Genomic DNA, 14,428 nt, shown 5'->3' with positions numbered 1-14,428 from the left:
ACTTCCAGATTGTAAAGGAAGAAAGAGAAAGAGGAGGAGGAAGGGAAAGAGGAGGCAAAAATAAATTTGAAACCTCTTTGAAACCACAAAATCTGGTAAAATGAATAATGTTAAGAAGAGAATACACTGTAAATCATGTCTTAATATTAATATTATGTAAAAATTATGTATAATAGCTAGAGATAAGTCTGTAGAACTCAGAGAGAAGAGGAACAATGTAAACATTAGTACAATTACATTATATATTAAGAGTCTGAATCATAACTACAAAAAAATGAAAGTAGGCAAGCAGAATTAGTAAAATTTTTTGAGATAGTAATTGAGGTTGAAAAACTGGGGTGTATAATATACTACTTTTCTAATCATATTATGCATTTGTTAATTATCCTTTCTTTCAGGTATCTAATCATGAAATCGTTATCTAAGGCTGGCTCTGTAGCAAGTCTTATGCTAGGAGCTAGAGCTTGAAAGGCAGGTGGTAGTCTCTGCCAATGAGAAATGTATATCTCATGGGGAGACATAGATATATTGTAATACAGGAAATGCAGGAAGGAATCTCACATTTTGGGGGTGCCTACTATGTGACAAAGACCATGCAATGTACTAAATACCTGCATATATTATTTCACGATAACAGCTAAAGCCAATTTCTTATAAGTTTAAAAATTTATCAGAGACCTAGAAAATTGTTCACTCAATATACTAACTAGACAAAATTTTAAACTTACATCTTAATAAATTGTCAAAGGACTTTATTTTTAATGGCAAGGGAAGCTTTCAAGGGATCTAGTCTCTACGCATGTAGAAGAAAACGAACTGAAAAGAAAGCAGTTGGGATGGGTTTCAGAGAGAAAAGGGGATTACATAAAATAATGTCTGGAGTGAGGTTGAGCAATGGAAACATTCTTGAGAATGGTTTTTACAAAAGTAAAAGAAATTCTGAAATGTATTAATGTTGAAATCAAATAATAAAGGCAATCATTTAACTGAAGACTACAAAACTCAAGAACTGAGCTGAATTATTATTTTCTGTTGAAAACAGAATGTGCTTCTGGATATCATGGCCTCACTCTAAGGTCTACAAGATGTCTGAACATAGCCCAAAGGATACCTGGAACTGAGATACCAAAGGCACATGGAGGGAAGCTTATGTGGAGCCCAGGTGTTCACGGGTCCACAGGCATGCATTATTCTGTATCAGACATACACAAAAGAATCTTTAAAAAGTTCACAGTTTTCAAGAGCAAACCAACTGCAAAATTAGCAGAAGAAAAGAAATAACCAAAATCAGAGCTATAATGAATGAAATTTCATACAAACAAATCAATGAAACTAAAAGTTACTTCTTTGAAAGAATAAATAAGATTGATAGGCCACTACCTAGATTAATAAAGAAAAAAAGAGAGAAGATGCAAATAAACACAATCAGAAATCACAAAGGTGACAGTACCACCAACTCCACAGAAATACAAAAGCCCTCAGAGACTATTATGAACACCTCTATGCACACAATCTAGAAAACTTAGAAGTAATGGGTAAATTCTTGGATACATACAACCTCTCATAATTCAACCAAGAAGAATTTGAAATCCTGAACAGACCAATAATGAGTTCTGAAATTGAATCTGTAATAAAAAACCTGCCAACCCAAAAAAGCTCTGGACCACACAAATTCACAACTGAATTATATCAGACATATAAAGAAGAGCTTGTACCAATCCTACTGAAATTATTCCAAAACACTGAGGAGGAGGGAAGCCTCCCTAACTCATTCTATGAGGCCAGCATCATCCTGATACCAAAACCTGGCAGAGACATGACAAAAAAAGAAAACTTCAGGTCAATATCCTGGTGAACATAGACACAAAAATTCTTCAACACAATACAAGCAAAGTGAATCCAGCAACCTATCAAAAAGCTAATTCACTATGATTGAGTAGGCTTTATCCCTGCCATACAAGGTTGGTTCAACATACGCAAATCAAGAAATGTGATTCATTACAGAAACAGAACTAAAAACAAAAACCACATGACCATCTCAATAGATGCAGAAAAGGCTTTCGATAAAATACAGCATCTCTTCATGTTGAAAACATTCAACCTAGGAAATGAAGGAACATAACTCAAAATAGTAAGAGTCATCTATGACAAACCCACAGCCAACATCATACTGAACAGGCAAAAACTGGAAGCATTCTCCCTGAGAACTGAAATAAGAGAAGGATCCTCACTCTCATGACTCCTATTCAATATAATACTGGAAGTCCTAGCCAAAGCAACCAGGCAAGAGGAAGAAATAAAAGGAATCCAAATAGGAAAAGAGTAAGTTGAATGATCTCTCTTCATAGACAATATGATTCTATACCTAGAAATCCCCACAGCTTCTGCCCAAAGCCTTCTAGAATTGATAAACAACTTCAGTAAAATTTCAGGATACAAAATCAACACACAAATATCAGTAGTATTTCTGTACATCAAAAACATCCAAACTGAGGATCAAATCAAAAATGCAATTCTATGCTGCAGAAGGATGGTGTATAATAATAATAATAAAGAATACAATTCTATTCACAAGAGCCACAAAAAGAATAAAATACCTAGGAATACAGCTAATCACAGAGGTGAACAATCTCTCCAACAAGAGTTATAAAACACGGCTGAAAGAAATCAGAGACAACAAAAACAAATGGAAAAACATTCCATGCTCATGAATAAGAAGAATCTATGTTGCTATGGTCATACTGCCCAAAGCAATTTACAGATTCAGTGCTATTTCCTATCAAATTACCAACATCGTTTTTCACAGAATTAGAAAAAACTATTCTTAAATTCACATGGGGCCTCTGCGGGCTGCTCCCGCCCTTCACTGGCCTGGCCTGGACCAGAAGCTGCGCTGTGGGCCTGGTCTTCACTCTGGGGGTGGGCACCGGAGCTGATAGGACATGGGCAAGAAGCACAAGGAACACCAAGTCGAAAAAACACTTCTGTGAGGAGTATGTATAGAAGCCCTTGAGGCTGGTCCTCAAAGTAGGAGGGAACGAAGTCACCGAACTCTCCACTGGTAGCTCAGGGCATGACTCCAACCTCTTCGAAGGCAAGTAAGATCATGACAAACACAAGGACAGAACGCAGAAAAAGAGAAAGAAAGGCGAGAAACTGGTTCCAGGGGAAGATAAAGAGATAAAATGTAGAAGAGTTAAGGAGGATAAAAAGAAGCGGGATTGAGACCTTGTGGCGAATGAGGCAGAAAAAGACCTCCAGTGTCATGCCCCTGTGAGATCCTCTCACAAGCTCTTTAGCCAAACAAGAAGAAGTAGAACAGACACCCCTTCAAGAAACTTTGAATCAACTGATGAGACAATTGCAGAGAAAAGACCCAAGTGCTTTCTTTTCATTTCCTGTGACTGATTATATTGCTCCTGGCTACTCCATGATCATTAAACAACCAAGGGATTTTAGTACTATGAAAGAAAAGGTCAAGAACAATGACTACCAGTCGATAGAACTAAATGATAACTTCAAACTAATGTGCACTAATGCCATGATTTACAACAAACCAGAGAGCATTTACTATACAGCTGCAAAGAAGCTGTTGCACTCGGGGATGACAATTCTTAGCCAGGAAAGAATTCAGAGCCTGAAGCAGAGTATAGACTTCATGGATGACTTGCAAGAAACTCAAAAGCAGAAAGATAGAACAGACTGGGGAGGATGGAGGCAAAGTGGGGAGGATGGAGGCAAAATGGGGAGGATGGAGGTTGCTGGTCAAGAGAGAGAGGACTCTGGAGATGCTGAAGCACAAGCCTTCAAGAGTCCTGGCAAAGAAAATTAAAATGTAGACAAAGATGTGCTTGAAGATAAGTTTAAAAGCAATAATTCAGAGAGAGAGAGCAAGAGCAGCTTGACCAAATCGTGAAGGAATCTGGAGGAAAGCTGACCAGACAGCTTGTGAACAGTCAGTGCGAATTTGAAAGAAGAAAACCAGATGGAACAACAACATTGGGACTTCTCCTTCCTGTGGATCCCATTGTAGAAGTGTGAGATTTGAATTATGGACCCTACAGTTCTTATGCACCGTGTTATGACTCCACGTTTGGAAATATCAGCAAGGATGATTCTGATTTAATATATCCAACCCATGGGGAAGACTCTGATCTTCCAACTGATTTCAGCATCCATGAGTTTTGGGCCACATGCCAAGACTATCCATATGTTATGGCAGATAGTTTACCGGATGTTTTAACAAAAGGAGGGAATTTCAGGACCCTACAAGAGTTGGAGATGTCATCGCCTGAAGATGAAGGCCATACTAGGACACTTGACACAGCAAAAGAAATGGAGATTATAGAACAAGAACCAGCAGGGTGTTTGGACCCCAATACTCAAGACAGGCTCACAGCACTGAAAGTAGTAAACGTTGGCATTCCAGTTGAAGTTTTTGACTCTGAAGAACCTGAAGTATTCAGAAGAAACTTTATGAGGCCACCAAATTATTCAGGGAGCTCCAGGAAGCCCAGAACGAGTATTTGAGCACCAGACCCCCTCCCAGTATGATCTGTCTCTTGGGTGCCTCCTGCAGAGAAATGCATCTCGCTGAACAAGTGACCAATAATCTTAAAAACTTGCACAGTTGGCCGGGCGCGGTAGCTCAAGCCTGTAATCCCAGCACTTTGGGAGGCCGAGACGGGCGGATCACGAGGTCAGGAGATCGAGACCATCCTGGCTAACACAGTGAAACCCCGTCTCTACTAAAAATACAAAAACTTAGCCGGGCGAGGTGGCAGGCGCCTGTAGTCCCAGCTACTCGGGAGGCTGAGGCAGGAGAATGGCGTGAACCCGGGAGGCGGAGCTTGCAGTGAGCTGAGATCCGGCCACTGCACTCCAGCCTGGGTGACAGAGCGAGACTCCGTCTCAAAAAAAAAAAAAAAAAAAAAAAACTTGCACAGCAAGTAACTCCAGGTGATATTGTAAGCATGTGTGAATTTCAAAAAGCAATGGGGATTTCCATTCTTTCCCCCATCATGGAAAACAACTTTGCATGCAGATTTAACAGAAGATCTCAAAGAACCTAAAAAGATGGATGTTGCTGAGTGTGGACCTGGTGGGAGTTGAGGCACCTGGTATTTGATTATATGTTATTATATACTTTTTCATTCTTAACTTAGAAATACTTTTCAGAAGATATTAAATATTTTTAAATTGTGTTTTTAATTAAACTTTGGAACAGTGAATTTGAATGTTCCAGAGGGGAAAAAAATAAATAAGTATAAATAAAATTCACATGGAACCAACAAAGAGCATGAATAGCTAAAGCAATCCTAAGCAAAAAGAACAAATCTAGGGATATCATGTTATCCAACTTCAAACTATACTACAAGGCTATGGTAACCAAAACAAACAAACAAACAAAAAAGCATCTTACAAAAACAGACACATAGACCAATAAAACAGGTTAGAGAACCCAGAAATAAAGCTTCACATTTACAACTATCTGATCTTCAACAAAGTTGACAATAACAAGCAATGAGAAAAGGACTTCCTATTCAATAAATGGTCCTGGGATAACTGGCTTGTCATCCACAGAAGATTGAAACTGGACCCCTTCCTTTCACTGTATATACAAATTAACTCAAGATAGATGAATACTTAAATGTAAGACCTCAAACTATACAGACCCTAGAAGAAAACCTAGGAAATACCATTCTAGACAAGCCTTTGCAAAGATTTCGTGACAGTCTCCAAAAGCAGTTACAACAACAAAGTAAACAGACAATCTGTAGGAGAAAATACTTGTAAACTATGCATCTGATAAAGGCCTAACATCCAGAATATGTAAGGAACCTAAACAGATCAACAAGTGAAAAACAACCCCATTAAAAAATGGGCAAATGATATGAACAGACTCTTTTCAAAAGAAGACATATATATTGCCAAAAAGCATAGGAAAAATGCTCAACATTACTAATAATTAGAGAAATGCAAATTAAAACCACAATGAGATACCATCTCCCACTAGTCAGAATGGCTATTAACAGATGTTTGGGAGGCTGCAGAGAAAAGAGAACTCTTACACATTGCTGGTGGGAATGTAAATTAGTTCAGCCACTGTGGAAAGCATTTTTGAGATTTCTCAAAGGACTTAGAGCTACCATTCAACCTGGCAATCCCATTACTGAGTATACACCCAGAGGAATATAAATCATTCTACCAAAGAGATACATGCATTCATATGTTCATTTTAGCACTATCTATAATAGCAAAGACGTGGAATCAACGTAGATGCCCATCAACAATGGACTGGATAAAGAAAATGCAGTACACCATGGTATACTATGTAGCTATAAAAAGGAACAAAATTGTGCCCTTGCAGCAACATAGATGCAGCTAGAGGCCATTATCTTGAGCGAATTAGCACAGGAATCAAATATTGCATGTTCTCACTTATAACTGAGAGCTAAACGTTGAGTACACATGGACACAAAGGGGAGAACAACAGACACCAGGGCCTACTTGAGGGTGGAGAGAGGGAGGAGGGTGAGGGTTGAAAAACTACCTGTCAAGTACCATGCTCATTACCTGGGTGGTGACATTATTTGTATGCCAGTCTCCAGCAACATGCAACTTATTCATGTAACAAATCTGCACATGTACCCCTTGGACCTAAAATAAAAGTTGAAAAGGGAAAAAAAAAAAAAAAAGTTAATGCCTTCTGCTGTAACAAACAAAGCTGAAAAAAACACCAGTGACTTAATAAGAGTTTATTTTGAGCACCTAAAAAAGTTCACAGTTTTTGTTTTTAAGATAGAAATGGAAAACTTTCAAATCTGGAGACACCAATTTTACTCTATTTTTCATAGTAAGACTTGTGGATGGCTGTTCCTGGAATAATTGGCAAGAATAGCAAAATACACAGGATTTTAGCGTATCCATGAAAGAAAGTAACTGAATTATTCTAGTTCAGGAAGAAATGTAGTGTTTTATAAAGACGTCATAAATCACTTACAAAAGGAAGATTTACCAGTAAATGAGACAATTACACAGCTATTGGAGAAAAAGTAAAGTTGAATATCTGCATTGCTATATGCCAAAATAAATTTCAAAGAGATTAAAGATTTAAATATAAAAATAAGCATAGCAACTAGAAGAAAAAGAGTTGAATTTCTTTTACTTTACATTGGAGAAAGACATTCAAGCATGAAATCAAAGGCAGAAAGCCATGAAAAAAAATATTAACAAATGAAACTTATGAAAACATTCAAAACTCCTATATATTTTTTTAAAGCCATAATTCATTTAAAGGCAAAAAACAAAGTAGAAGAATAGTTGAGTCATATCTGACAGATGATTTGATATATAAAGAGTACTTGTCAATCAATAAAAGACACTCAACATAAAAAATGGGCAAAGACAAGAATAGTCAAATCATACATAATACATGCAAGTGGCCAATAAACATGAAAATCTTCAACTTTGCCAATAATTAAAGATAGGATATTTGCCTACAAAGTTAGCTAAAAATGTTTACAGTTATAACAGCAGTGTTTTTGAATAAATAGAGAAGTGAATACTCTCAAAGTTGGCTATGAGTATAAGTTGGTATAATTTTGTAGGTAATTTAGCAATGTGTATAAATATGCTTAAGATAAAGATGTACTTGACTTAGTAATTCTCTAATCAATCTGTTCTAAGGATTAATTATTAATTTATTATTGAATAATTATAAATTATTATTTTTTGAAAATTTATGATTTTGAAAGTTTTATATACAAAACTGAAATTTTTATATACAAGTTTATTCAACTTATTTTTGACAGCATTATTTTTAATAATAAAAAATGGAAAACAACATAAATGATCACAATTTGGAAATTATAGCCCAATCATATGCAAGTATTAAAATTCATGTTTTTAAAAGAATATTTCAAAATACAGGAAAGTATACTCGCTGCAATGCTTATGCGGGCAATATGAACCTTATAACCTGTGTGATCATAATTTTTTTTTTTTTTTTGGAATGGAGTCTCACTCTGTCGCCCAGGCTGGAGTGCACTGGCCGGATCTCAGCTCACTGCAAGCTCCGCCTCCCGGGTTCACGCCATTCTCCTGCCTCAGCCTCCCGAGTAGCTGGGACTACAGGTGCCCGCCACCCCGCCCGGCTAGTTTTTTTTTTTTTGTATGTTTTTAGTAGAGACGGGGTTTCACCGTGTTAGCGAGGATGCTCTCGATCTCCTGACCTTGTGATCTGCCTGTCTTGGCTTCCCAAAGTGCTGGGATTACAGGCTTGAGCCACTGCACCTGGCCCATAATTTTTTTAAATTGCCAAAGATTTGTTCTTATCCTCCACTGATTTCCCCCTAGGTCATCACAGACATTCAATAATTTTTTTTGAATTTAAAAGAAATGAAATTTTTTGTACACAAACTATGAGTTTATTCTAGGTGGCAGGCTTATAGGTGATTCTTATTTCTTCTGTATGATTTAGTTTTCAACTTTCCACAGAGAATGTTTACAACTTTTATGAGTAAAGAAATCTTATTGATTTGGGTTATAAAACATGATCCCAGAATATATTAAGGGAGCTAAGAGAAAATGAATTTTTTGTTGTTACGTGAATTTTTAAGAGACAATTTTTAATTCTAGACTACCAGAATACTGCCTTTCATATCCTACAACAGGCTGCACTCTGGGGCAATGGGCGGTATGTAATGTGTGCTAGTGTTGGCAGCTAACCTCCCAGCATCTTACTCCATGAATGGATGAAAAACTAACCTCTCAGGAGGGAAGTGAGGCAAGCCTGCCCATTGTATTAAAGGCAACTTAAAAGTGACCCATTAGGCCGGGCGCGGTGGCTCACGCCTATAATCCCAGCATTTTTCCGGGCCAAGGCGGGCGGATCACGAGGTCAGGAGATCCAGACCATCCTGGCTAACACGGTGAAACCCCGTCTCTACTAAAAATACACAAAATTAGCCGGGCGAGGTGGCGGGCGCCTGTAGTCCCAGCTACTTCTGGGGAGGCTGGAGGCAGGAGAATGGCGGAACCTCGGGAGGCGGAGCTTAGAAAGTGAGCTGAGATCCCGCCACCGCGACTCCAGCCTGGGCGCGGAGGAAAAGCAGACCTCGGCCCCCAAAAAGTGGACCCATGTGAATCCATCATCGGTGCTTTATATTCCTCTCTGGGATCCTAATACAAAACAGGACTTGGCATGCAGGCTTGGCGCCTGCAATCCCAGCAATCTTTGGGAGGCCGGAGGTGGCGGGGATCACCTGGAGGTCAGGGGGTCTGGATAACAGCCTGGGCCAACATGCAGGAAAACCCCATCTCTACTAAAAATACAAAAATTAGCCGGGCATAGTGGCGAGCGTCTGTAATTCCAGTTACTCAGGAGGCTGAGCCAGGAGAATCACTTGAGCCTGGGAGGCAGAGTTTGGAGTGAACCTATATCGAGCCGCTGCTCTCCAGCCTGGGCAATAGAGCGAGACTGTCTCAAAAAAAAAAAAAAAAAAAAGGTTGAAGGCAAAACTTGAGCATAAAGTGTAAAGATGAGAGCCTTTTATGGTCTTAGCCTAGTTCTGGTTTATGCAGGTAATGTCAGTCACCCTGGCAACCACATAATGGGGCCATTACTTTGTATTTATAAATTGTACAGCAGAGGAACTGGAGACAGATCAAGAGGAAAAATGTGTTGCCCATACTGTGTACAGCACATATTTACTTAGCCTGCTTGTCCTGCAATCTTCTAACCCCCATGAGAACAGAAAAGTTTTCTTCCATCCTATCTGCATCTACTTTGGAGCAGAGGGAATAGCACATAGTGAAAGAGGCCAAACACAAAAAGCCACATACTGTATGATTCCATTTGTGTAAAATGTTCACAATAGCCAAATCCATGAGGACAGAAAATCGATTAGCATTTGTCTGGGCTAGAGGGAGGGGGAACAGGGAGTGACTGTTAACAGGTACAGATTTCTTTCTGGGGTGAAGAAAGTATTCTGGAATTAGATAGTAACGGTGGCTGCACAATTCTGGGAATACACAAAACCCACTCAATGGTAGATGTGAAAATGGTGAGCTTTACGGCATGTAAATTATATCTAGATTTAAAAGGAAAACATATTGAATAGAGTATAAAAGACCAGACAGACTCATGTGGAGGAGGCTGGGTCTGGCAGAGGGAGGAACTACTCCAGCTGGGTCTACCCAGCCTAATCATCCTTCTGTGGCAGATCCTGGAGGGGTTCTTAACCCTGCAATTCTAAACACAGCAAAAAAGTTCCTTGATAACAAATGACTCAAACTACACTATATGCAAGGACAAAAGACATGTTATCACATAAAAAGTATTTTATGTCTATATATATTTAATATATAAAACATATATTAGTGTCTAAACATTCCAATGTTTACTTACAGTTTCTCTTCACTAAAAAGCTGATGGGGAGAATTATAAGGCCTGATTAGGGCATAGTTTCTGTTACAGAACTTTCTGGATTCATACCCTCTCTGTTTCTGTTGATTCTCTCCTACGGGACACACTGTTAGTGGCTTCACGGCGTCTGCTCTGAAAGCATTATGTCCATATCTTATCTGTTATTTTCTACATTTTAATGAAAATGTTGCACTAATTGCTGACATCTTTGCACCATTATTGATTGTCAACATTTGATCGCAAACATTTATGTCTTCCTAAAGAACAAAATGCCAGAATGAAATAATTAATATGTGCTAAGCCAAGTGTGTGTGCTCACAATTTAAAAACTGTGTGTCATAAACATTTTTAGGCCCAATGAAATGAACTACAAAAAGAAGGCAATAAGTTTTATCCAGGTATTTTGAATGCAAATGAATATGAAGGCAACCGTAATTCATACCTCATTAAAGAACAATTGCAAAAACGTCACCAAACTGTGACATAATTATTGAACCATGTCAGAAACTCATATTTTTTTTCTTCTTTCATGATTTTTATTTCTTCTGCACATTAGTAGGAGAATGTGCAAGTGTGGGGAAGAAAATAGGTTATTTAAAATAAATGAAAGTTATATAACAATTGAGTCACCTCCAGTGTTTAATAAAGCATTTAGCCTGGTTATTATTCCACGCATGAAAACTGCAAGTTTAATATTTCTGTTAACTATGAGTGAAGTTTAAAATTCAAAACCTGTAGTCAAAAAGATGAATCAAGACCACACAGATACGATTTTTTTTTTCTTTTGAGATAGGGTCTCGCTCTGTCACCCAGGCTGTAGTGCAGTGGCATAATCATAGCTCACTGCAGCCTCGAACTCCTGGGTTCATGCAGTCCCATCTCAGTCTCCGGAGTAGCTGGAATTACAGCCGTGAGCCATCGTGCTCCTCCTGGATACGATTCTTAAAAGGATCAATGAAATAAAATGCATTAAAGATGAAATTAAATAAAAAGTTTAATAAAACAGATCACTTGCAAGACTAGCATTTGGCAACTGATCCTATTAAAATCCAGTTTGTCAGAGAATGCATGAATGCATATATATTATCCATGTATCAAAAATAATACATTTATTAAAAACCCTGGGATATAAATTTTTATGGTAACTGAAGATTTAAGCATGAAAAACTACTTCTAGAGGTGCTTCCAAAACATTCCGGTGTCGGAGAACCCTGAAAATAGTTTTGATACTCTCTAGGATGCAGTTTCATGGGTTGTTACATTCTGAAGTACTTACTACTTTGCTGTCTATGTGGTTCGGTGAAATGTCATTCCTGATCTGAATCTCTCTGCTTATGTAACTGATCAGCAGACTGAAATCTGCAGGTCTTCCATTCCATTTGGTCAACATGGGCTTGCCTGTCACCCTTCATTGTGCTTCTTCAAAGAACAGTTGCCACCATATCTGGGAACAGCTCTCTTTAAGAGTACTACTCATGTGAAATAATCTTTCACCACTGAGGCCACTATTTCCTTAGCACAAGAAGAGACATTTATCTTGCTGCTAATGGATAATTAATTTTAAAAATGTATATTATGACACAATTTTTTAAAAAAGGAAAAGGCAAGCTGGACAATGGGACTAAATGTCCCTTCTTCCAATTGACTCCTATTTAGCTCTTCCAATGTCATCCCAAACACAGATAACTTTTCTTTCATGAATTGTTCTCCTGAATGATTTATACGTGTCGTGTTATCTGAGGCTCTCTCCAGGTCCCCTGGTGGATTTAACCAGCCATCAGCTGCATAATTGTTAATTTTAACACTATAAAAGGTTCTGATGCAGAAGAGATATGGTGTTGGTAGAAGAATTAATTGAAATGTATCTCCCAATCACACTAGTCTGCTACTGCTGGTTTCCCACACACAGAAATTATACTTTAGATTTAAGGTTAAAATAAATTTACATCTTTGCTGCTCATAAAGCTTTGGGTCTAGTGGTAAATGGAAACGTTAATTGTTTCTAATACCCATGAAGGTTTTTCACCCTGAGAACAATTCCGGGAACCGTACAGGTCACGGTCCAATGCACGTTTTCATAGGTAGAGTAGCTCTTGCAGTCAAAGGCTGACAAGAGATAGGGTGGGAAGGAAGGTTATGGGAAAAAAAAAATGAGGGATAGAGGAGAAACTGGGAAGGCTGAGAAGAAAGAAAATAATATGTGTCATTTATTACTAAATCTGCAGTCCTTTTACACTTCTCAACAAGAATGATAATATTCCAGATTCTCCATGAAGCCAAAAAAAAAAAAAAAGCAATAAGAGGTAACATAGGCAACATTTCAGCCCTGACATTTCCTTTCTAAGAATGTAAGTGTACATGAGATATGGTCAAAAAGAAGGCCTTTGGAATAATTATATTTAACTATTTGAGGTGATGGAAAACAAAAATGTGTTAAATGTAAGTGGGGGTCACTTTTATTTTCCGGTCTACAAATCCCAAATCTGAATGCTTCCAGGATACTCCTCTCAGCTAAGTAGGCAACAAAGTTATGTGTATTCATGATGTGTGGGGCACAGTGAAAGGCTTGATCCATGGAACTCATAGATGGGAGTAAAAGAATATATCAAGCCTGGCCAGGCATGGTGGTCCAAGCCTGTAATCCCAGGACTTTGGGAGGCCAAGGCAGGCAGATTTCTTGAGCCCAGGAGTTTGAGACCAGCCTGGGCAATATGGGGAAACCTCATCTCTACCAAAAAATATAAAAATTATCCAGGCATGGTGATGAGTGCCTGTTGTCCCAGCTACTCAGGAGACTGAGGTGGGAGGAGAGCTTGAACCCAGGAGGCAGAGGTTGTGGTGAGCCAAGATTGATCGTGCCATTGCACTCCAGCCTGGGTGACAGAGAAAGACCCTGCAGAAAAGAAAAAGAAGGAAGGAAGGAAGGAAGGAAGGAAGGAAGGGAGGGAGGGAGGGAGGGAGGGAGGGAGGAAAAAAGGGAGAAGGAAGGAAGGAAAGAAGGGAAAGAGAGAAAGAAAAGGAAAGAAAGAAAAAGAAAGAAAGAAAGGAAAGAAAAAGAAAAGAAAGAGAATATTTCGAGCCAAGCCTGTCATACTCATGCATTCACCCATTTCATTCAACAAACATATTTTAAGCACCTAGTAAGTGCCTGGCACTGAGCCAGTCACTGTCACTGTGCTATATAAACTGAGTCCTTGCCCCTGGGGAGTTCACAGATTAACAGAAAAGAGGGGTAAGTAGAGCAGTAATCACAAGGGAATAGCAGTGCAGAGGAGGGACACCAGAAACCAGCATTTTAAACTCTCACTTCTCATTGTTTTCAAATAAAAATGTTACCAGACTTTACAAATCAGGACAATTTCCAGACATATTTTCCTACATACCAAAACCTTCACCAGTGCCCATTTCTTCCCAGTTTGCAGTTCTCAATTGGCATACAGACTATTTTCAGCAGACTATAGCCAGCTCCTCAAAACTGCAAGGAAGTTTCAAAGCCTCATCACCTTGAGCTGACTTTAACCAGTTCATCTAGTCTGTTTTCCTTAAACATGAAAGCCAGAAACTGCTGAGTGCTGAAGGCTGTTATCACTTGAATGACACTTTATCATTTAGTAAAATACTAAACATTTTGCTTTCATAATGCATATTGAGTCTTCAACAAACAAAACGAGCATGTTCAACTTTTTTATTTTATTTTTTATTTTGTTTTGTTGTTTTGTTTTGGCCACACAGCAGATTTGAGGATTATATACCTATAATTTTAGGACACAAAGGCTCAGCTTCTTACAGCCAAAAGAAATGCCAACTGATCTGTGAACATTCTTATATATTACGTATTATATTAAAACATAAGAGTATCATCCAAGTATTTCTACAGTGAAACTCAAATATGGTCTTTAGGGTCAGGAATGGGGAAAGTTTACTCATTACTATTGGTAGAATATAATTCCTTGTTCACAGCTATCTACGTCTTTAATTGCATTTTCTTTTTAAAGCCCA

At 38.4% G+C, this 14,428-nt stretch overlaps 1 pseudogene; it reads left to right on the top strand.

Annotated features, from left to right (window-relative positions):
• The first annotated feature begins 662 nt into the window (after positions 1 to 662).
• Positions 663 to 5,308, top strand: LOC101002682 (annotated as a pseudogene).
• Positions 5,309 to 14,428: the final 9,120 nt, after the last annotated feature.

The sequence above is a fragment of the Papio anubis genome, chromosome 15 (assembly GCF_008728515.1).
Source record: "Papio anubis isolate 15944 chromosome 15, Panubis1.0, whole genome shotgun sequence".
Lineage (NCBI taxonomy): Eukaryota > Metazoa > Chordata > Mammalia > Primates > Cercopithecidae > Papio > Papio anubis.
The sequence above is the reverse complement of the archived record's forward strand: the minus strand, read 5'-3'. Positions and strand labels throughout refer to the sequence as shown.